This window comes from Ursus arctos, unplaced genomic scaffold (genome assembly GCF_023065955.2).
Source record: "Ursus arctos isolate Adak ecotype North America unplaced genomic scaffold, UrsArc2.0 scaffold_27, whole genome shotgun sequence".
Taxonomy (NCBI): Eukaryota; Metazoa; Chordata; class Mammalia; order Carnivora; family Ursidae; genus Ursus; species Ursus arctos.
Window position 1 is genome coordinate 29,330,341 of NW_026622952.1, and position 25,872 is coordinate 29,356,212.

The 25,872-nt window shown below is 36.1% G+C and overlaps 1 protein-coding gene and 1 non-coding gene across 2 annotated transcripts in view; both read left to right on the forward strand.

Moving 5' to 3' along the window:
• Positions 1-25,872, forward strand: part of NEIL3 (nei like DNA glycosylase 3) — a 478,812-nt gene that overhangs the window by 299,864 nt on the left and 153,076 nt on the right. The gene's annotated exons all lie outside the window — the stretch shown is intronic.
• Positions 11,350-11,454, forward strand: LOC113262298 (U6 spliceosomal RNA). Its single transcript, XR_003318746.1, has one exon. It is a non-coding gene; the product is annotated as a U6 spliceosomal RNA (small nuclear RNA).

The following is a 25,872-nucleotide window of genomic DNA, read 5'->3' on the forward strand; positions in this document are numbered from 1 at the left end:
ACTGGAAGCCAGGACAGTCCCTGACAAATCAGATGGTGCAGTCATCCTAATGGTAATGAAAGGAGAAGTAGGAGATGTTCTCTTGGCTAAATAAATCCATAGAAAGATAAGAGGTATTGATGGCTGACACATGAATTCAGTCATAGATGCGCTTCCAAGTTACCTCTAAAAATAACACATTCCAATGTTCACTCTCCCTATGATCTAATAATTTCATCCATTATATATTTTGACCACTTTTCCAAACCTGAAAATGGCCTCAAGAGACAATCACTCGCCAATAGATTTATTTGGATCCTGCTTGATGTGGTAGGACCAGATCCCTGCCAAATGAGTAATCACGAGTATAATCCCTACAGCATGAACTGCACATTTTCAAAAGCAAAGTATTATCTCCACACAGTTGAAAACAAGTTAAATCTCAATATTCCTAGGGAACAATTAATCCTTAACAAACTTTTAAGAGTGTTATTAATTTAGCATTTGGTGACACTGCTATAGAAAACTTGGAGGAACACAAAAATGATTTTTCAGTCTTCCACCAAAAAGAATCCACGCAAGAAGGAAGCTGAAGTTGTCCAAGAAGGGGATGGGATGAGGTCTCAGCTCTGTGAGGAATGTGGAAGAGGCCTGACCCAGAAAAGAAGTGAATCCTCAGAGACTGACAGAGAGGAGGGGTAACAGGATCCCAGGGTGCTTGAACTCAGATGCCCTCTTGCAGGCCCTGATCTGAAGATAAAACCTCCCTGAAAGGACAAGGCAATGAATGGTACTACTGTCTGAGACCTGAGGAATGATTGTCACAGCATTATAATCCTTGGGAAAATTCTCAGTGGCCATGTTAGCATGAGGAATTGGAAGCCATAGCTTCCCTTCATGAATAAATGGTCCAGGCTGGGATATCTTCTGCCCAGCAACATCGTCTAAGTCTGTACCTTACTCCAGTCATTACTGCAGCAAACAGCCTCTTCACCTTGGTCCTATCGTGTATCTCCTGCTGTTTGCTCTGGGACATGCTTGCATGTGTAATTATGAAAGTAGGAGAGAATTAGGAGCTGTGGGGCGGCCCTTGACCAATGTAGATAGAAGTCAGTGTATTAGCAATCTGTCTTGCACCTCTCACATTGACCATTCTAATGTGCATTTTACTAAGGTCCTCAGTAATACAAGGCTGACTTCCATGTACCCGTGCAAAATGGATCCTGACATTTGCTCCCCTCTTTCTCCATGTCACTCTCCCAGGGCCTTTACTGTTTTTCTCTGGGATGACTTCTTGCTCCTGTCTCTACCCAAAAGAAAACCTGAATGCAAAGGATAAAAACAATTGAAATGATAGCAGATTTCTCATCAGATGAATTTCCTCCATCTGACCATGGACGCAAGAAGGAAGTTGCATGATATTTTTCTTTTCTTTTTTTTTCTCTTCTAACAAAGTTTTAAATTTCAGTACAGTTGACACACGGTGTTATATTAGTTGCAGGTGTACAGCATAGTGATACAACTACACTATATGTTAGACTACGCTCACCCTATGTGTAGCTACCATCTGTCACCACACAACGTTATTACAGTATCATTGACTATATTCCTTATGTTGTGCCTTTTATTCTCTTGACTTAATCATCCCATAACTGGAAGCCTCTATCTTTCACTCCCCTTCATCCATTTGCCCATCCCCCACCCGCCTCCCATCCAGCAACCATCACTTTGTCCTCTGTTTTTATAGGCCTGATGCTGCTTTTTGCTTGTTTAGTCTTTTGTTTTGTCTAGAATCCACATATGAGTGAAATCATATGGTATTAATTATTAGTAATTTAATTAATTAAAAGAATAGCTAAAGAATTTCTTAAAACAGAAAGTAAATGATAAAAGAAGGAATCTCAGGGCATCAGGAATTTTAAAAAGATAATAGAGTAAAAATGTGGGTAAAACACAATAGATGTTTCTTTTCCTCGAGTTTTTAACTGATGTTTGATGGTTGAAACAAAAATTCTAACACTGTCTGATGTGGTTCTCAATAACGTGCGGGGAATACTAAGGCCGTTTATATTATGGGTAGGGGAAAGTAAAAGGTTGTAAAGGGAGGTAAGATTCCTCCCATACTTCATTCAAACTGGTTCAGCCACTCAGAAATTAACTGACAGTTCCTTAAAACACTAAGCATGCAGAACATACTAGGCAGCAGTCACAGTACTTGACACATATTCCAGAGAAATAAAAATCTACACCCAAGTACAAACCTCTACACAAGTGTTCACAGCAGCTTTAATCTGTAATAGTCAAAACAGAATCATCAAAAATACTTGATGACAGGTGAATGATTACATGCACTGTGGTAATCCATACCACGGAATACTATTAGCAGTAACAGGGATGGAGTACTGATACGTGCAACACTGTCCGGATCTCAAGGGCATTATGCTGAGTGAAAAATAAAAGCCAATCGTAAAATATCATGTGTTGTATATTTCAATTTATGTAACATTTGCAGAATGACAAAATTATCGATATGGCAAAATCATCTCGTATTTGCTAGGGGTTAGGGCTTGTGGTGGGAGCAGGAAAGGGGTTAAGCGTGACTCTGAAGGGTAACACAAGAGAGATCTTTGTGATGGAATAGTTGTGTATCTTTACTGAGGTGGTGGTTACACAAATCAGCCCAGTGGAACAAAACTACACACGCATTGTGCAAATATCCACCCCTGGTTTTTACACTACACCAGTTCCTGAAAGTGTGCCCACTGGGAGAAAGTATACCTTCTCTGTACTATCCTTGCATCTTCCTGTAAATCTATAATAACTTCAAAATAAAAAATTTATAGATGAGGGCACCTCGGTGGCTCAGTTGGGTAAGCATCTGCCTTTGGCTCAGGTCATGATCCCAGGGTTCTGGGATTGAGCCCCTCATCGGTCTCCCTGCTCAGCGGGGAGTCGGCTTCTGCCTCTGCCCCCTCCCTGCTCATTCTCTCTCTATCCCTCTCTCTCTCTCTCTCACAAAAATAAATAAAATTTTTTTTTTAAATTTATAAATGAATCCAGAAAGAGGGCTCACAGTGGCAACTTCTTGTTGAACTTTATCTCAGAGTGGAATGCATACATGCTCACTATGTTCTCAGCTGTTGATTATTATGCATGCTTCAGTATCCTGCACAATGATCCCACTTCTCCCTGGACTGCTTCTTCTGCACAATTTACCTTCCTTCTTGCTGCTTTGCTCCTCTGAATGTAAGCTTCCCCCCACCACCAACTTTTAATTCTTTTTCTCTCTTCCAGCATAGAACATGTATTTTTCTAGTGTTTCAGTTAATACAGAACAGTTTGGACCAATTTCTCTAACAGTACTAAGCCACTGGCTCCTTTTTAATATTGCCTCCATAAAAGCATTTAAAAGGAACTGTATCTAAAAATAGAACTACCCTATGATCCAGCAATTGCCCTAGTAGGTATGTACCCAAAGGATACAAAAATACAGATTCAAAGGGGTACATGCATCCCAATTTTTGTAGCAGCATTATCAACAATAGCTTAACTATGGAGAAAGCCCAAATGTCCATTGACAGATGGATAAAGAAGAGGTATATGTATATGCAATGAAATTTTTGATTTCATCAAAAAATGAAATCTTGCCATTTGTAATGACGTGGATGAACTAGAGTATATTATGCTAAGTGAAATAAGCCAATCAGAGAAAGACAAATGCAAATATGATCTCACTCATAAATGGAATTTAGAAAACAGATAAACACATGGGAAGGGGGTTAAGAAAAAAAGGAGAGAGGGGCGCCTGGGTGGCACGGCAGTTAAGCATCTGCCTTCGGCTCAGGGTGTGATCCTGGCGATCTGGGATCGAGCCCCACATCAGGCTCCTCTGCTATGAGCCTGCTTCTTCCTCTCCCACTCCCCCTGCTTGTGTTCCCTCTCTCGCTGGCTGTCTCTATCTCTGTCGAATAAATAAATAAAATCTTTTAAAAAAAATTAAAAAAAGAAAAAAAGGAGAGAGGGGAACAAACTATAAGAGACTCTTAACTATAGAGAATAACCTGAGGGTTGATAGAGGGGAGGTGGGGGTGGGGCTAGATAGTTGGTAGGTTTAAGGAGAGCGCTTGTTGTGATAAGCGTTGGGTGTTGTATGTCATTGATGAATCACTGAATTCTACTCCTGAAACCAATATTGCAGGGTATGTTAACCAGCTAACATTAAAAAAAAAATTCTGAACGCAAGTTCATAAATATAGTCGCATATTTTTTAAGAAGCATTGTGATTTTAGCTTTTACATTTAGATCTATATTTTATCAGTCATCATTGTGTTTGTGTGTGTGTGTGTAACTTGAAAAAGGAGATCAAAGTACATTTTTGCAATGTGGGCTATCCAGTTGTTCCAGCACTGCTTGTTGAAAAAAACTTTCCTTCCCCCATAAAATTGCACTGACACTTTTAAATAAATAAATAAAAGGAACTGTATCATTTAAATAGACTTGAATAGCATAAAAAACTTTAACATTAAATTTTGTCATTGTCTATACCCTATATACATGTAAATTAACCACTAATAATGTATGAACACACATGTGTATACACAACATATATACAAATTAATACAAATTAACATGGCCTGTAGAGAAAATATAGTTCACTAACACTGAGGAAATATAAAGTAAAAGTGTTATCCAAATAATGAAGCTAATCAAAAATTTATCTTATTTGAAAGGTACACTTAGCATTCCAGCATCCAAAACAGTCAAGCTAGTGGCCAAGGGAAGAAAATAATATATAAATTATTAGTTATCACTCTAACATGTCAAAATATTACTTCACAAGAACCAGCTCCACAATTAGTTCTTAACTCTCTATCAAAAACAAAATCAAATTCCCTAAAAATTAAAGCTCTAAAATTAAAGCCCTCCTAAACTTTTTTATATGGCTTTTTTTTTTTTTTTTTTAGTTGTCAGTAGTCCACTGAAACTACTACCCTTTGGGGGTACGATGGCAGTTGCACTGAACAGGAGTCCATACATCATTCATCATATCTACAACTTTACTAATGATGGCAAGTTCTAATGCAATCATCTCAAAACACTCTTCACTCTTTATGTTTTTTTCCACAACTGTCCTGTCATGAAAGATAAATGGGATTAATTTTAAATTTTTGGAATGATGTATTGTCTTTAGGATTGCTTTGGAAATCTCTTTGCCCCTAAATATTGAAGGTAATGTGAAGTAATTGCAGGTAATTTGACTAATGTGAAATATTACTACATTTGAGGGGAAAAAAAACGTTGAAAATATATCTTACCCGAATGGGTACAAATCTTTCAACAATGATAATTGAGTTAAGTAATTATGAAAATGGATTCCGTCATAAAGGAAAAATGCAGAAGAATGGGAAACCACACACCACCTTAATAAAAACAAATGAGGACAGATCAGAGTGTAATACTTTGTGGAAATTTATTTTGTTAATCAGCACATTCAAAAGAATACACCTCTGTCAAAAAGAGGGCTGAATTAAACAGAGGAAAATTATAGGCATGCCTGACTGGCTCATCTGGAAGAATATGTGACTCTTAATCTCAGAGTCATGAGTTCGAGCCCCAGGTTGGGTGCAGAGATCACTTAAATAAATAAATAAATAAATAAATAAATAAATAGACTTGAAAAATATAAACACAGGAAAATTATGTACACAATATGGTAAAAAAAAGAAAAACCAACAACAGTGCTTTATAACGTAAAAGCATATCTATTCTTCCTATTTCAGACTCCCCAAACAAAAAAAAATAAAATAGGCTGGACTTTAAATAGCTTATTCACTGGACGTTTAAATTCACAAAACAGTTTGCTCTGTCCAAGACAAAGAAATATTGGAGATACCATGAATAGGAATCTGTTTCTACATTCAAATTGCCAAGTACTTAGTTACCTGATTAATGAAGAAAAGAAATACAGATAATCAAAACGCCAGTATAATTTCCCTGACCTTTATACCACTAATTCTCCCCAACTTACTAGTTTTTCTCTATATAGTGAGTTTTGTGACCAAATCCCAGTTCAGTTGTCTCTTATGGATCTTATATGTAAGAATTAAAGATTTATTTGTTCACATGGAAAATATTCTAAGATTTAAAATATATCTATTAAGGAATTCTATTTTGGACCTACTAAACCAAACTTGTCATTTCTAGAGGAGTATCTAACTTTGGAATTTTCTGGTTCAAACTATTCTATGTTTATTTAATTTTTTACCAGTCTGCGCAGAGCTCTGTAAGAACTCTGGAAACATCTGTAGTCACACTTAGCACTGCTGTGAACAGAGGGGAGATGAGAGAAGTGAAAGTTGATTGACTCTTAATCTTCTCCCACCATCCTTCCCTCCGCCCCTCTCTCCACTTAGGAGCAATGGGGATTGATGGCTAGACAGACAGCATAGAAACAGATCTGAGTTAAGAGGAGACTTTCTGAGAACAGTACCTTTCAATTCATAGGTATGTATATGGATAATCTTCTCCTAGATTCACTGTCCTCATCAGGAAACCCTATAGGCGCTTAAGAATCTTTGTTTTGTTTTGTTTTCCCATTAGTTAACATACAGTGTTATACTAGTTTCAGGTGTACTGACACTTAGGGTCTTACACTAGGTTCTAGACAGAGGGTGTCTACCACTGAGGGAAGGTCAGGACTGCAGAGAGACCTCCTGAGGTACAAGCACAGGGGGCATGGAAGTCTAGGGTAGGACATGAAAACTAGGACCAAACTTGCAGGCCCTCGATCTCAAGCTCTGTTCATTAACTCTGAAGAGAACATTCAAAAAGATTGTAAACAATAGTCATTTTCCCTGAAAACATCATGCATCTATCAAAAGAAGTAACTGAAAAATGCACGAAAATATTGGTTACTTGCAACATACACCACATGTATGCATGATATCATTAAAAATATTACTCAATTTCATTCAAATCATTTCTGTAGTACATAATGTTCTTTTAATGTTCTTTTAACATAAAGGTACACTTTTAAGGAAATAATTTACATTTATACTTCTCAACCTCTTTCGAAATGTGCGTGCTTCAAACTCTGCACCATCGACTCTCTGACCTCTTCTCTTACTAACTCTCTCTCCTCACCCCAGCCACACTGCCTCTCTGGTTTTGTGTCCAACATGCCACACATGCTCGCGCCTCAGGGTCTTGGCTTAGGCTGTTCTGTCTCCTTGAGACTTTCTTCCTAGGAAGCCTTTCCCCTAAGGAGCTATTCAAACATCACATACTCAGTAAGGTTTACCACCCTATGTAAAAGTGCAGCCATCCTCCCTCCAACTCCACCTTCTTGATCCACTCTCATACCCTGCTCTACTTTTTTTTGCTTTTTCCATTTCACTTATCATTTACTTTTCTACCTTATAAATATCTCATTCATTAGGTCTGTGTTTCTTTTTTTTTTTTAATCTATTTTTCATCCCCTCCAGTGAAGCAGAAGCTCCACGTGGAAGGGGTCTTTATCTCTCTTATTCACAATGTGTCTCAGTTTCCCAGAATTCATGGTGCAGAGTAGGCACTTGTGATCGCAAAAGATTTACTGAATCAATGAATGAGTGACTAAGTGAGTCTCTCATTTATTCTGAATCTTACTCAAAATATAAGTAGGTGTTAAGAAGGGAAATGATTTTCAATGAGAAATCCTTCGCAGTTCAAGTTGTTTCAATTCATTACTTTCAATAAAACTAAAGGACATTTAAACAGACACTTAAGAAAACAAGCTAAAGAATAGATAGGAACATGGAGATTTTCTAGATAGTTTAGATTGGACAGGAGCAGAAATATTTAAGACCACTAGCAAAGGAAAGAATATAGAAGGAAGCTATGGAGGACACTGGCAAACTGCTCACGAAATCCATTTTCACTTTTTTCCCCCTGAGGACACAGCTTGTTACTGAGACAATATTACTGAGTCCCAGCCAACTGAATGCTGGAGAAACTGATGTGCATTGCTTCTAGAACTAGTCCTTTAAAAACTCCTCCCTTGTGGTTCTCCACGCCCTTGTCCTTCCCATGATGCAGATCAGCATGGTAGCCCACAAAGCCACGTGTTGAACATGGCAGAGCTGCAAGATGAGGGAAGCCAGGATCCCGGAATCAGTGCTTGGAGGGAGTTTCATGCCATTGTGAAGACCTGTTTGGATTTCACATCCACATGAAGTATGCTTCTCTTGCTTTAAATTACTGAGAATTTGCAGTTCAAGTATTATGGTAGCAAACATTATCTTGAATAATAAAGGAATATTCCTACTATGTTAAATAGGAAAAAGTTTCTTTCAGGGACTAAAATGCTAGCATAGTGTAACGTGCAGAATCCAGACAGAAGTCTGAGAACCCAGAAGATATAAAAGATGCTTTTTCTCGCCATGCAAGATCACACAGTGAAGGCTTCAACAAATGTTTCTCATAGGCCTCTTCTCATCTTTAGAACTCAGCTAACATTTTTGTGATCGTAAAGAGAACAGCTGGATTATCTGTAAAACTTGCCTCAGAAAGGGATGAGACAGGTAATTCATGGTTGAATTGTGCTATTATGGGACTATTTTTTAAAAGGATCTATGATTTTTTTTTAATTCCTTCTTGATTAAATTTGGTTTTTAGCAGACAATTGTTTATCTAAGTTCAACCTGTAGCACTTAATATTCTAATCATTTTATAAATATAGTACAAAACGAAGCCCTCAATAATATTTTTTTCAGTTACAATAGGTTTTAACAAGACAGGTGACTAACAAATCTTCAATTTAGTAAAAGGAGATTTTGAAAATAACAGACTCCAAAAACATTACCTTTATAAATCTGGTTTATCTGGAGCTTCAGAAGAGTTTTAAACATACGAATCTTTTTCTAAAAAGTCACTAATACACATATCTTAGAATAGAAACATCTGTGAAACACAATTATTTATAACTTATTTATTATATTTATATAATCACCATATTTGTTTATACTTGCTGGTATAAAACTAGGAAATGGTCAAGCAGCTTACATTATCAGCTGCTTGTGAGGACATTAAAATCACATTCGTAACTGACACTTCCACCTAGAGAATATCCTTGACACCCAAAACAACTGTATTCTCTTCAGAAAACTAAGGATGAATATTTTAAATATTGGCATGCAAGGCTTTGACACATGTCTGTCATTTTCCCATATTATGTATTCCCATAATTGTTTACTTTTTTATATCATGTGAGAGGATAATTGATTCCATAAAGAAGTAATGATTTACATCAGCAAGAGCCATAATAAAAAGGAAAGACTGAATCTACAGGAATATCTGCCTACAATGTCCCTCTTCCCTTCTATATACTGTCACAAACTCAAATACCACTACTTTTGTACTCACCCCTATATCCCTTCTTTACAAATAATCATGCCTTCCTTTGTATTCCCTGAGAGGTTAGTTTGTTCATTTATTTTAGCATTAGATTACTGAATTATAATTGTTTACTTAAATTTCTGACTTGTCTAACCAAATATGTGGAAATTAAACAGCATACTGCTGAACAACCAATAAGTCAAAGAAGAAATCAAAAGGGAATAAAAAATATCTCAAAACAAATAAAAATGGAAACACTAAACATCAAAACCTATGAGATGCTACAAAAGCAGTTCTGAGAGGGAGGTTTATAGAGATAAAAGCATATATTAAGAAAATAAAAAGATCTCAAAGGAACAATCTAACTTTATACCTCAAAGAATTAGAAAAAGAAGAGACTAAGCCCAAAGTTAACAGAATGAGGGAAATAACAAAGATCAGAACAGAAATAAATGAAATAGACACTAGAAAGACAGTAGAAAAGATCAACAAAACTAAGAGCTAGCTTTTCAAAAAGATAAAATAGACGAGTCTTTAGCTAGCATAAGAAAAAAAATAAAGAAGATTCATAAATAAAATAAAAAATGAAAGAGAAGACATTACCACTGATACCATAGATATTCAAAGTGTATAAAAGACTAATATAAACAGTTGTGCTCCAACATTTGGATAATCTAGAAGAACTGGCTAAGACAGAATCATGAAGAAATAGAAAATATGAACAGATCAATAGTGAGTACGGAGTTTGAATCATTAATCCAAAACCACACAAAAGAAAAAAACCCAGGACCAGATTATTTCACTGGAAAATTCACCCAAATATTTAAAGAACAATTAGTACGAACCCTTCCCAGACTCCTCCAAAAAATTGAAGAGGAACAAACATCCCAAACTCATTTCATGAGGCCAGCATTACTCTGATACCAAACCAGATAAGGACACTACAAGAAAGGAAAACAAACCAATATCCCTGATGAAGAGATAGAAGCAAAAACTCAACAAAATACTAGCAAAAAGCATTCAACAACACATTGAAAGGATCATACACAAAGAGGGATTTATCCCTGGGACATAAGAATAGTTCAATATATGCAAATCAATAAATGTCACACACCTCATTAATAAATGAAAGATAATCATATGAACATCTCAATAGAAGCAGAAAAAGCATTTGACAAAATACAACATCCTCTTAGAATAAAAGCCCTCCACAAAATGGGAATAGAAGGAACATACCTCAACATAACAACGGCCATAATTGATAAGCCCACAGCTAATATCATACTCAGCGGTGGAAGGTAGAAAGATTTTCTTCTAAGATCAGGAACAAGAGAAGTGTACCCATTCTCATTACTCCTATTCAACATAGTCCTAGAAGTCCTGGCTAGGCAAATCAGGCAAGAAAAAGAAATAAAATGTACCTAAAGCAAAAAGAAATCAAATTGTCTTTGCAGATGATATGATTTTACATATAAAAAATCCTAAAGACTCCACCAAAAATCTATTAGGTATAACTGACCAATTCAGTAAAGCTGAAGGATACAAAATCAACATAATGAAATCAGTTGCATTTTTACACACTAACAACAGAATATTCTGAAAAAGAATTAAAGAAAACTTTCTTGTTCACAATAGCATTAAAAACAATACAATACTTAGGGCTAAATATAGCCAAGAAGATGAAAGATCTTTACACTGAAAACTTTAAGACTTTGATGAAAAAAATCAAAAGTGACACAAACAAATGGAAAGGTATTCTATATTCATGGATAGAAAGAATTAATATTATTAAAATGTCCATATTACCCAAAGTCATCTATACATTCAGTGCAACCCCTATCAAAATTACCATATCATTTCTCATAGAACTAGAAAAAATAATCCTAAAATATATGTAGAATCACCAGAGACTCTGAATAGCCAAAGCAATCCCGAGGAAGAACAAAGCTGAAGGCATCACACTTCCTGATTTAACCTATACCACAAATGTATAATGTGCTCGTTTTGGCAGTACATATTTAAATTGGAATGATACAGGGAAGATTAGCATGGTCCCTGCACAAGGATGACATGCAAATTCGTGAAGTGTTCTATACTACAAAGCTGTCATAATGAAAACAGTATGGTACTGGTATAAAAATTGACACAAAGACCAATAGAACAGAATCTAGAGCGAACCCTCACATATATGACCAGCTAGTTTTTGACACAGAAGCCAAGAATATACAACAAGGAAAGGATAGTCTCTTCAATACATGGTTCTGGGAAAACTGATTAACTTCATTCAGAAAAATAAAATTGGACCCCACCCTCGACATCTGATCACCCCCAATGTCTAATTGAATTCCTTCTCCCTCACCATCCCCTATGTGATATCTCACTACTCTGGCCTGCCTGCGGCAAGAATCTGTTGAGTCCTTTTAACCAGAATCCTCCCTTATCACTGAGGTTTCTTCTTAGTAATTTTCTATCCACTGACCCCCAACTTGCTTCTTGGCTATAAATCTCCATTTCTCCATGGTGTATTCAGAATTGAGCCCAGTTCTGAACTAGGTCTCTTTTCCTCTATAGCAATAGTTCCTGAGTAAAAATCTGCTTTTACCACTTAAACTACTTTCCAGCCCTGATTCTCTTTAATTGTAGATTAAAAGTAAAAAAGACAGAGGGTGCCTGGGTGGCTCAGTCGGTTAAGCATCTGCCTTTGGCTCAGATCATGATCCCAGGGTCCTGGGATTGAACCCTGCTCCGCAGGGAGTCTGCTTCTCCCTCTCCTTCTGCTGCTCTTTCTCTCTCTCTTTCTCTTTGTCAAATAAATAAATAAAATCTTTTTTAAAAAAAAAGTAAAAAGATAGAAAATGACATACCACGCAAACGGTAACCAAAAGGAAGTGAGGATATTTGTGTTAATATCAAATAACAATGTGACTTCAGAGCAAGGAAAATTACCAGAATTAAAAAACGATAAAAAGGTCAATCTGTCAATAGTATACAACAATTTAAAATGTGTCTTTATCTGAAAAATACATAACTTCAAACTTCATAAACATAAAGCTTCAAAATACATAAAGCAAAATCTGCTTGAACGGAAAAGAAAAACAGAAATATCCACAATGACATTTGGTGACTTTAACACTTCTTTCTCAGTAATTGATACAAAAGGTAAACAGACAGCAAGGATATAGAATATATTTTAAACTTGGACCCATCAAAATCAAAAACTTCTGTTCTGCAAAAGACATTAAGAGAATGAAAATACAAGCAATAGCCTGAGAGAAAATCATTGCAGATCACACACCTAACCAAAGAGTTGCATCCGAAAGATATAAATAACTTTCAAATGTCAGTCATAAGAAAACAAACAACCCAATTTTTAAAAATGGACAAATGACTTGACAGATAGTTCACAAAAGACATATGAATGTCAACTAAGTACATGGAAAGATGCTCCACGTCATTTGTCACAAGGATTCAGCATAATTAGAGTTGCAATGGGTCCTCAAAATGAAATAATATTCAGTTGGCTACAACGTTTAAGTATTAGAATAACAAAATGTGAAAAAACCAGAAGAAGCTCGATGTCTTGCAGTAAAATATTTACAATTCTCATTTTGCTTTATGTTGTAAAAAAGATAGAAATAATACGAATGTCTTAGGATGTCTTAGTCAAGTTTTAAAATGAAAATACGTGAAATATATCATTGTGCTTTCTCCTATTTTATATGTGTTTGTTACTGATATATTATTACCATCACCAAAACAGAGATAGAATATAGTCAGTCTTAAAATGAGAATATGTGAAATATTATATCATTGTGCTTTCTCCTATTTTTTATTTATGTTTGTTGCTGATATCTTATTACTACCTTCAAAATAAAGATAGAGTAGCAAATAAAGTCAAAGTTGCATTTTTCTCTAAGCTGTTGAATAAAGAAGAGTATACTTAATATAACACAGAGTATGTGAAATCTAGAATCTGAGAATTCTAATAATTTCCAAATATTTCTGCTATTTGGATATGCAGAACATGGTTGCGAGGGAGAATTCATTCTCGATGTTTGACTTGGTTTAGAGCTTACCGAAGAATTTTTTCAATTCTCATACCCTGCAATGGTATATTGTACAGAAAAAGACACTCTCATAAACTTCTAGATAGAGTGTACAGTAGCTTAAAAAAACTCTACAAAGTAATCATCAATACATAAAATAATTCTGAAAATAAAAGAAGAATCACCTTGTCTTGGCATATAATTATTAACAATTAATAAGTAATATTCAACACATAATATATTCTAGGTACTTTGGCAGATGCATGAAATTAATTATCTTCATGAATCACTTCTTTTTTTTAAAAAAAGATTTTATTTACTTACTTGACAGAGAGAGAGAGACAGCCAGTGAAAGAGGGAACACAAGCAGGGGGAGTGGGAGAGGAAGAAGCAGGCTCCCAGTGGAGGAGCCTGATGTGGGGCTCGATTCCAGAACCCTGGGATCACGCCCTGAGCCGAAGGCAGATGCTTAACGACTGAGCCACCCAGGCGCCCCTTCATGAATCATTTCAACATGTGTACCAAGTAGACAATTTTTTGTTATATCAATTTTATCTATGAGAAAATTGAGTTTAAATAGTGTTGTCCAGGGTCATACAATTAGTAGAAATAGAGCCGTGAGCCCCTAAATATATATACAAAATACTTAGCATCATACTCCCACTAATAGCAAATGCTTAGTGGATAGTAGGATTTTTTAAATAATCTTAAATGATTATTTTTATACTCATTTTAAAAAAATCACTACTAAAATCTCATTTATTTGGATAAAATTTGGAAAAATGATTGCACGTATCTCTTGACAGCATTGTGACAACAAATGTAACAGAAAGATTGTATTTAATAGGGAGTATTTTGTAGTTAATCTGCTAGTTGACCTCAAAAGATCTATGAGGAAGGCAGAAGCATTTCCAGAGGTTTCCAAGGAAACAAGTCCTTGATTAGAAGGGAAAGAATTAAATTCTGTGGCTCTGGCAAGAGTAGAGACTGGAAATGTTATTATAGGCATACCTCATTTTGTTGTGCTTTGCTTTATTGCATTTGTTTTACAAATGTTTATGGCAATGCTGCATAAAACAAGACTATAAGCACTGTTTCCAAAACCACTTGCTCACTTCCTGCCTCTGTGTCACACTTTGGTAATTCTCAGAATATTTCAAACTTTTTTATTATTATCACATTTTTTTTCTTTTTTTTAAAGATTTCATTAATTTATCTGACAGAGAGAGAGACAGCCAAAGAGAGAGGGAACACAAGCAGGGGGAGTGGGAGAGGAAGTCACAGGCTCCCAGCAGAGCAAGGAGCCCGATGCGGGGCTCAATCCCAGGACCTTGGGATCATGACCTGAGCCGAAGGCAGACGCTTAAGGACTGAGCCACCCAGGTGCCCCTATTATCACATTTCTTAAGGTGATCTGTGATTAGTATTACAACTCTCTGAAAGCTCAGATGATGGTCAGCATTTTTTAGCAATAGAGTATTTTTAGTTGAAGTATGTACAGTGGTTATTTTAGACATAATGCTAGTGCGCACTTAGTAGGATACAGTAGAGTGTAAACATAACTTTTATGTGCACTAGGAAACCAAAAATTTCATTTGATTCACTTTATTACGATATTTACTTTATTGCAGGCGTTTGGAACCAAACCCTCAATATCCCCAAAGTATACCTGTAGTATGGTTACAAGATCACTTGATCTTTTGCTAAAAGTAAAGAAATGAATTTTATATTTCCTTTTCTGCATGCTTTCTTTCTATTCTTATACTCATTTTTGCTAAATTAGAAAATACTAAGACATGTTTACTGATAAACTTTTATTATTGTAACATCTATACTGCATTCCTTTCTATATTTCCGTTTTAAATGTCATTCTGATACATACATTTGTACCTTCATGTAATGGGAGATATAGAGAACACTTCTGAATCTTCTTCATAATTTTTTTAATGCAAACATTCCACTCTGTACTTTCACAGTTATAAATGAGCTTAATGGAAGAGCTCACTGGCTAATATCTAATTATAATGGCATAAATAGTAACATTAGCATCACCTCTGCTTTCTTGCACAGTTACTCCCCAGGAACCTTGTGATCTCTTGTCCATAGACAATAGGTCATTGATTTATAATAACTGCCATTAATTTAAAAAGCTGGAGCTTTGTTTCTTAATCTGCTTTAGAATAAATGTCCTGACATTAATTGCCTTACTTTTTTGCACTGGTTAATTTTCCTTTCTTTTCAAAATATGGCAAAGTGAAGTTGCATCCTAGCAAAAAAAGTTTATCTTCAGCAGAAGCCAGAAATTACTGGCTTAAACTGTTAAATATTTCATAACCTCTCTTATTATCCTGGCTAGTTTGCCATTAAGCATTGAGTTTATAGAAAACATCATCAAAACATGAAGAAAATCCCCCTTTTTTACAGTATGTGATATATTAAATACGGCTTCAGTGAGTCCCTTCTGTATTATTCTCCTCAATTTCTGTGCCAAATAGGAAAACAATAGATCTCACTCTGGGTTCTAAAAGTTGTCAAATATTAGCATCTCTTGATTTCTTCCTCCAACAAATCTAGTTTTCTCTCCTTGAGATTCATGCTCTTCATGGAAAAAAAAAATCTACTTTCTGTTTGAAAATAGTGTCTGACCAGCAGCTCCTTATACGGCTCCAACATGCTCTCTGCCATCTGTATCATCCAGAAATCTGGAAAGATGTCCTCCTACCCTACATTGACACTTGCTTTTGAAGCTGCCAGAGTACTTGCCTAATCCCAGGAAGCAAAAGAGCCAAAAGTGAGAATGTGGAGGAGAAAGAAGGAGAATACTAATCACAAAATGCAACTGAGGGCACAATTCTCCTCAGCCAGCCAAGACATGAGGGCAGAGCCAAGATGTGAGGGAAGAACTCTGGAGTCTCAGCATAGTGTGTATTCCTTATACTCAGAGTGACAAAGATCCCATCTCAGAATTGCTAAATGAGAGTCTAGGAGAAATTTACTTGAAACTGTCATAGAAACCATTCTTTTTTTTTTTTTTTCTAAGAAAGAAATTTCAGCAAGGCTCATACAGCCAGTGAGCAATTTAAAGAGCAGTCTACACTACCTGTCTCCTCTAAATACCTCACCTAGCTAAATCACCCCTACATCAAAAGTTAATGAGTGACAGTGGAGCACTGTGCAAAAAAATTTCAAATCAAGGAAAAAGAATTCAGTTTCAAAAATAGTGTGAAATTAATTAATGGGATAGTGGAAGTATTTCTTAATTGACTTGGTAATAAAGACAAATATTTAACTTTTTTAAGACCATGAAATATATGTGAGTGCCAAAATAACAATGACAATCAAATTGGTCATTGCAAAATACTATATATATGGAATTTCTGGTTATACCATGAAGTGTTAGGTCACTTCAACCCATTCCTTCTGCTGCATACAAGCAAAATTCTAAACAAAAGACAAAACACAACCACCTGAGCACTCTGAACATTAAACATAACAGGTAGATTGTGGAGGGGACTCAAAGCTTAGAGAAGCAACTTTGTGATCTGGATTTTCCATTTTCCCTCTGTCTTTACTTTGCTCCTATTTTTCTGGCACCAGAAAAAGAGTAGATGCAGGTAGAGAGAGAATCCTCCAACAGATAGAGTCAGAGAAGAGGACTCCATAGTTCTGTATATAAACCGCCAAAGTCTCAGGCTCACAAGTTGTGCAAGTTGTGTGTGTCCAATACAAATGCAGATAAGCATAGTAAAGGCTTTGAGAGCTGAACTAATACTACAACAACGATGTGCAAAGGGCAGGATGGAATTTATAGTTTGCAATCCAAACAAAAGTGAGTTGCTTGCTTGCACAAAATAATAATTAAAAAAATTGAAAAACTATCAACATTTTCCAAATAAGTATGACAGAAACCATTGTCCACTCAATGTAGCATTAAAATGTCCAGGGTTCCATGTAAAAAATTATTTCACATACAAGAGCCAGAAAATGTGATCACTTTTCAAGGGAAAGGCAATTAACTGATGCCAAACTCAGGACGACCCCAAAGTTGGAATTAATCCAAGAAATATTATAAAGTAGAAGTTGTAGCTGTGCTCTGCCTGGAGACATACAAATATGCTCAACTTAAAATGACTGGGAGATAGTTAGTTCTCAGAAATGGAAAATATTTTCAAAAATTTATAAAATTTACTAAAATTTTTAAAAATTTAGAATTGAAAAAAATTTCAGTATCTGAAATTTTTTAAACTTAGGATGGAATCAAGAGCAAAATAGGAGATGACAAAGGAAGGAGTCAGTAAACTTGAAGAAAAGAACAAATTTTCCAATCTAATGAACAGAGAGAAAAAAATTGAAAAAAATGAACAGAGCTTTAGGAATCTGTGGGGCAATATCAAAAAGTCATGTATGTGTTATTGGAGTCTCAGAAAGAAAAGAGAAAGCTACTAGGGCAGAAAAATTATTTGAAGAAATAGTATCTGAAACCTTCAAAAATATGTTGAAAGAAATGAATTGGCAGATTTAGGAAACTCAGCAAACACCAAACAGGAAACTTAAACACACACACACACACACACACACACACACACACACACACACACCTAGGTCTACCATAATCAAAGTACTAAAAGACTAGGATAATGAAAAACATTTTGATGGTTTCTTCCTTTGCTGTGCAAAAGCTTTTTATTTTGATGTTGCTTTTATTTCCCTTGCCTCAGGAGACATATCTAGAAAAATGTTGTATAGCCTATTTCAGAGAGATTACTGCCCGTGCTTTTTCCTGGGATTTTTATGGCTTCAGGTTTCATATGTAGGTCTTTAATCCATTTAATCCATTTTGTACTGTTAGTGGGAGTGCAAACTGGTGCAGCCAGTCTGGAAAACAGTATGGAGCTTCCTCAGAAAGCTGAAAACAGTACTACCCTATGATCTAGTGATTGCATTACTGAGTATTTACCCAAAAAGTACAAAAACACTAATTCAAAGGGATATATGCACCTCAGTGTTTATAGCAACATTATTTACAATAGCCAAATTATGGCAATAGCCCAAGTGCCCATTGATAGATGAATGGATAAAGAAAATGTGATATATAGATATATATACACACATACACACACACACACACACACACACACACACACACACACGCTGGAATATTATTCAGCCGTAAAAAAGAATGAAATCTTATCATTTGCAATGACATGGATGGAACTAGAGCATGCTATGCTAAGCAAAATAACTCCCTCAGAGAGAGACAAATAACATATGATTTCACTCGTGTGGAATTTAAGAAACAAATGAGCAAAGGGAAAAAAGAGAGAGAGAGACAAATCAAGAAACAGACTCTTTTTTTTTTTAATGATTTTTTATTATATTATGTTAGTCACCATACAGTACATCCCCGGTTTCCGATGTAAGGCTCGATGATTCATTAGTTGCGTATAACACCCAGTGCACCATGCAATACGTGCCCTCCTTACTACCCATCACCAGCTTATCCCATTCCCCCACCCCCCTCCCCTCTGAGGCCCTCAGTTTGTTTCTCATAGTCCATAGTCTCTCATGAAGAAACAGACTCTTAATAGAGAACAAACTGATGGTTACCAGAGAGGGGGTGGGTGAGGGGATGGATGAAATAGGAGATGGGGATTAAGGAGTGAACATATGATGAGCACTGGGTGATGTATGGAACAGTTGAATACCATTCAAATGAAACTAATATAACACTGTATGTTAACATATTGGAATTAAAATTTTTAAAAGTAATGACAAAAAAACCCACTCGGAAAGCATAAAGGGAAAATGACACATTGAATATGGAGCACAAATTTCTCATCAGTAGCCCTGGAGGCCAAAAAGCAGTGGAACATCTTTAAACCATGAAGGACAAGAACTGTCAACTAAGAGCTCTACACCTACCAAGTCCCTTTCAGGAGTTAAGGTGAAATAAAAGTATTCTTAGATAAAGAAAAACTGAAAGGATTGAAGTCCGAAGTTCTGCTTTACTAGAAATGCTAAAGCAAAATTCTTCAGGCAGAGGGAAATGATTCCAGAGACACACATGGGTCTTTAAGAATGCAGCAAGAGTAAACAGAAATTGGGGTGCCTGGGTGACTCAGTCGGTTAAACATTGGCCTTCAGCTTGAGTCATGATCCCAGGGTCCTGGGATAGAGTCCCACATCAAGCCCCCTCATGGGGCTCCCTGCTCAGAGGGGAGTCAGCTTCTCCCTCTCCCTCTGTCCCTCATCCTCCCCCTTTCCCCTATCTCTCCTCCTCCCTCTTCCCCCTTCCTCTCCCACCACCCCTCCTCCTCCCCCTACTCATGCTCTCTCTCTGTCTCAAATAAATAAATAAAATCTTTTTTAAAAAAAGAGCAAACAAATGGTGATTAGTATAAAAATAAAGGACTGATTTTCCTCTTAAGTTTTTAAAATATAGATATGACTGTTGAGAATAAAAAATTATAATATTGGCTGATAGGGGCTTGACTGTATATCAGTGTGACGTAGGAAAGGTGCGGTAAAATGACCAATACAACTGCCAGGTTTCTACATTGTACCTATGTCCTACAATACTGCAGTATTAACTTCAAGGAGGGTAGGGAGGCATATTGTAATTCCTAAAGAAATACTTAAAAAATGCAAAGAGATATAACCTTAAAAATAGTAGCCTAATTTAAAAAGAACATCTTTTGAAAATCAAGTAATCCAAAAAAAGACAGGAAAAGGAGGCAGAGGAACAAAAACAGAATAAAACAAAGAGATAACGAAGAAGATGGTAAACCTAAATCCATTCATACCAAAAACTACATTAAAAGTTAATTATTTAAACACTATAATTAAAAGGCAGGTATTGACAGGGTGGGTAAAAAAGAAAGACCTCAAAATATGTTGCTTAAAAGGGCCCAATTTTACATATAAAGTCAATGATGAAAATAACCGTATGAAAAAAACATATACCATGAAAATCAGCTGAAAATGACAATATGAATGTAAGGTTAAATAGTCTTCAAGACCAGATTATAACCAGAAAACCAAAAGATACATTTCATAATCACAGATGCACCTCATAACAGAGTTTAAAATACATGAAGGAATAGGAGAAAGCTTGAACACATGTTACTAAGTGAAAAGAAGCCAATCTGAAAAGGCTGATTTATTTATGATTCCGACTGTATCACATTCTGAAAAGGCAAAACTCTGGAGGCAGTGAAAAGAGCAGTGGTTGCCAGGGGTTGGAGGGGTGAGGGATGAATAAGCAGAACACAGGAGATTTTAAAGCAGTGAAGCTAGTCTGTATGACACTACAATGGTGGATAAAGGTCGTTATACATTTGTCAAAACCTATAGAATGACAACAGCAAAAGTGGCTATAATGTAAACCATGAACTTTGGGTGATGATGTGCTAATGTTGGTTTATTGATTATACTAAATGTTCCATTGTGGTGTGGGATGTCAACAGTGGGGGAAGTTATGCATTTATGTGGGAAGGGAGTATATGGGAATTCTCCGTACTTTCTGCTCAGCTTTGCTATGAGCCTATAATTGCTGAAAAAAAAAAAGAAAGAAAGAAAGAAAAAAAGAAGTCAATTTAAGAAAGTACAAGGATTGGGGTGCCTGGGTAGCTCAGTTGGTTAAACATGAGACTCTTGATTTCAGCTCAGGTCATGATCTCAGGATTGTTAGACAGAGCCCCATGTCAGGCTCCAGGGTCAGCAGGGAGTCTGCTAGAGATTCTTTCTTCCTCTCCTTCTGACACCCCCACCACCCCACCCCCACTCTCTCTTTCCCTCTCTAAAAAATAAAAATAAAAAAATACAAGGAGAAAAAAATCATGAAATTTAGACAAAATAGTCAAATTTCTTGAAAAACTTTGAACAAAACTGTCAACAAGAAAAGTATTACATCTCATTTGTTCTATAGCTATGAAGCCATAATTAAAGAACAAGTCAGGCCCAAATGGCTTCAACAAAAGGTGAGGATAACACCCGTTTTAACAGAATTGTGCTGATCACCAGAAATTCTTCACAAAATAGGAAACATGGATAAACTCCCCCTTTATACTAACCTGATAATTACAGGAAAGAAAAGGTAGAGACCAGTCTTACTCATGAGCATAAGCTAAAAGTGAATAAGTAAACACAATATTGGCAAATCAGAAGCAGTCATAAAGAACAGTAACACATCACGACAAAATGGAGTAGCTTTGGCATGCAAGTTTGGTTTCAATCTGAAAAGAAATCAATATATCTCACACTAAAAAAAAATAAGAAAATCAAACGTGATTATTTCAATAGATGCAAAAAAGAGCATTTAATAAAATTCAACACCTGTTTGTGATAAAAATCCTAGAAAACTACAAATAGAGATACTATTCCTTAATCAGATAAAGAGTGTATTTTAAAATAATCTTGGTCAGTATAATTCTTGAAGGGATGAAACCGAAATCTTTCCTCCAGAGACTGAGACTGAGACAAAGTTGGGTACCCTCACTCCTTCTATTCAGCATTTTGCTGAAAGACTATCAAATATAATACAGCAAAATGAAAATCTAAAAAGCATAAAAATTGTAATGCAACAAGTAAAATCCCCATGATTGACAGATGACGTGATTGTGTACGAGAATATCCCAATGAATCTACAACTCAGCTTTTAGCATTTATGAGGGAGTTTAGCAAGTTCGCTTATCACAAGGTACAGATAAAAACCAAGTCTTTATGTTAGCAACGGAAGACAGGAAAATCAGAACTACAAAATAATGCCATTAGCAATAGCACCAAAAAAGTCAAATTCATAAAAAAACCTAGCAAAATAAATGAAGAAAATTTTTAAAGATCTAAATAAATGGAGGAATAGATCAAGTTAATGATTAAAGAGGATTCAGTATTTTAAAATATCAGTTTTGTTTTAATGTTTTTTAGATTGTATGTATTCCCAATAAAAATCCTTGTAAGTGTTCAATGATAAGCTGATTTTAAAATTTATATGAAGGAGCGCCTGGCCAGCTTAGTAGAGCATGCGACTCTTGATCTCCGGGCTGTGAGTGTGAGCCCCACATTGGGTGTAGAGATTACTTTAAAAAATAAAATAAAATCTTTAATAATTAATAATAAAAATAAATAAAATGTATATGGAAAGTCAGACTCAAGAATGACTAACTCACTCTTGAAGATGAATAAAGTTGGAGGGTTTTCATACCTAGTATCAAAACTGACACGGGGCGCCTGGGTGGCACAGTGGTTAAGCGTCTGCCTTCGGCTCAGGGCGTGGTCCCGGCATTCTGGGATTGAGCCCCACATCAGGCTCCTCTGCTATGAGCCTGCTTCTTCCTCTCCCACTCCCCCTGCTTGTGTTCCCTCTCTCGCTGGCTGTCTCTATCTCTGTCAAATAAATAAATAAAATCTTAAAAAAAAAAAAAAACTTATAAATCTACAATGATAAGACAGCATGGCATTAGGGCAAGGTTTGAGTAAAATGCGTAACTGGAACAGAATAGGAAGTTCAGAAACACAGCCACACATATATGACCACCTGTCTTGTGATCTAGGTGGCACTGGAGGGAGGGCTTTTTTTTCAAAAAATGGTACTAGATAAGTTGAATATTTATGGTGGGGGGGAAGTAACTTTGACTCCTATTTCATGTCATAACCCAAAAAAACCAGTCCAGGTGAATTCTAATTTTAAAAATGTAAGGTGAAGCATTAAAGTTTTAGAATAAAATGCACAATATTTTTATAACTTTGGGACTTGTAAAGACTTTTTAAACAGAACACAAAAACTCTAACCATAAAAAAGAAATCACCTATTGGACTTCACTAAAATCATGACCCTCTAGGTTCATCAAAAGACACCATTAAGAGAGTGGAAATGTGAAAAGGAATACCTATATTTTATCCATATATATATACTATCTGTATATTTATATGTCTTACATACATGCATATACATATCCAGAATACAGAAAGAACCTTCACAAAGACTGTTTAATAGACAAATGAACAGAAGACATGACGAACAGGTACTTCACAAAAGAATATACTCAAATGACCAAACATGTTCAACATCTTTAATCATCAAGGAAACGCAGACTAAAACCACAATGAATACCACTGTATGCTCATGAGAACACTAATATGAAACACGTGCATATGACAGGAACAAGTGGGAGTGAGGATTTGAAGCAATGAAGCATCTTGTGCATTGCTCTTGGAAATCTGCATCAGCTAAATGTCTTGGGAAACTGACTTTAGTTACCATCTCTCAACCACTAGCTCTAACTATGATGCAACAGTTTTACTCTCAGTGCTGTACCCAAAAGATATGTATACATACTCACAGCAGCTTTGTTTATGATAGCCATTTAAATGAATGTCGAACCTGGAAAAATACTCTATAGGGTGCTGGAAATCAGAATGGTGATTCCTTTGGGAAGGAAGGTAATGACAGGGAGGGGCCTGAGGGAAGTGTTCGTGGTGCCAGTAATTTTCTATATGTGGTGCTGAGTGATGGTTATGCAAGGACATTTCCTTAATAATTCATTTTAGATCTATGCATTTTATGTGATTATGCTTCAGTAATCAGTGTTTGCTCAAAAAATGAGATAGACTACTTAACACTATCCTTCAGGAATTAACATTTTAACTTATCAGTGTTTAATTGAGAATAACACCTGGTTCCGAACTCCAACCCCATAGGCTTGGATGTAGAAGAGACCTGATTTTAAAATAGTTTATAAACTAATTAATAAATTACATAAGTTCCAACTGATATTTTTCAAAAGGGATTTAATCATTTTGTGTGTACCTAATTAACATGCAAAAATATAGCATTTTCATAGGTAAGTTTTATTAAGTAATGTTTGCATCTTGTGTCTGTGCTATGAACATATTCCTGTGTACACTTTACATTCATGAACATTTATATGCCACTGATACCAAATAGAATCCACAGAGTGTGTTATTTTTAAGAAATTAGAATAGTGAGGGGCGCCTGGGTGGCACAGCGGTTGAGCGTCTGCCTTCGGCTCAGGGCGTGATCCCCGCGTTATGGGATAGAGCCCCACATCAGGCTCCTCCCCTAGGAGCCTGCTTCTTCCTCTCCCACTCCCCCTGCTTGTGTTCCCTCTCTCGCTGGCTGTCTCTATCTCTGTTAAATAAATAAATAAAATCTTTAAAAAAAAAAGAAATTAGAATAGTGAGAAGAAATTATTGAAAAATTCCATTTTCATCACTATCCAACTGTCAACCTGGGAAAATCCTTAATCTCTCTAGGTTGCAGATACAATGGGGGCTTAAGCTTGGGCCAGTCTGTCTCTGCTGTGTAAGTGAGTGAACAGTAATCAACAGGCTGCCTTAGCTGGTTGCTGAGGTTGCTCTGAGATCTCACACACCACAATTGCAATTTAATAGGATCTTCTAAGAGAAGCATCTCAACCAATCTTTTTATTTCTAACATAGGGAATGCCTCATTTCCTCCATAATTTGCTTGGATGATCAAATTATCAATTAATTGGAAACAGATGAGTATTTCTGGCTTGCCCAGCATCAAGTGTATTGACTTTCCTTTGTTTGGTTGTTTTACTTAGTACCCTCCCAACCATGACTTAAATTTTTCCAGACATATTAATCACATGAAAGATGTTTGCTGCCTAAAAAGACACTGTCTCATAAAAGATAGCTGTAAATAGAGGACAGGAGTAAATCACACCTAGCAATCTACCTCTTACATTTGTATGTAAGTGTAGACTCAGTGCCACAATCTAGCGTGACTTGTGCTTTACCCACACTGTATTCAGGAAAATCTTAAAATCTTCCTTTGAAAGACAAATTAACCTATTTTATATTTAAATGATTTTAATTATATTTTTCAGATCTCTAGAATTATTTTCAGACTACAGTCTGGCATCAGTGAGCAAAATATGTTAATATCAATGCAACATGAATTTAAGCAAAAGGAGTATGTAATTTTACAGATAATGGGACAAGAGCATTCTAAGCAAGTCAAACAATGTGCAGAAAATCACACGGACTGTGCAGGAGTATGTCAGATTTCCCCAAAACAGACTGAGTGAGGCATGTAATGGGAGATAAAGGTGAAAAGACAGAGGTTGATCAGATCGTAAACAGACTTTTTAAGATATATGCAGGCATCTCATCCTCCAAGCGGTGGGTATCACCAAGGATCCAGGGAGGAGCAGCAGATCAAAGCAGTACTTTAGGAAATGTAGGTCTGGTAGAACATTTGAAATGTAGTGATGGAAGGATTTCCTTAATTGCCACTGTGTATACACTCTCATCCGTGGAAAATGTTTATTGCCAACCCATAATTCTCACCAGAGGTGCAGAAATGATTGGTCTCTCAAGTTCAACATATACAGAACACATTTTTTACTCTCACACTCTTCGTCTGACAGTATTTTCTATTTCTCTGGATAACACTTTCATCCACGTTGCTATGTATCTGGGAGCT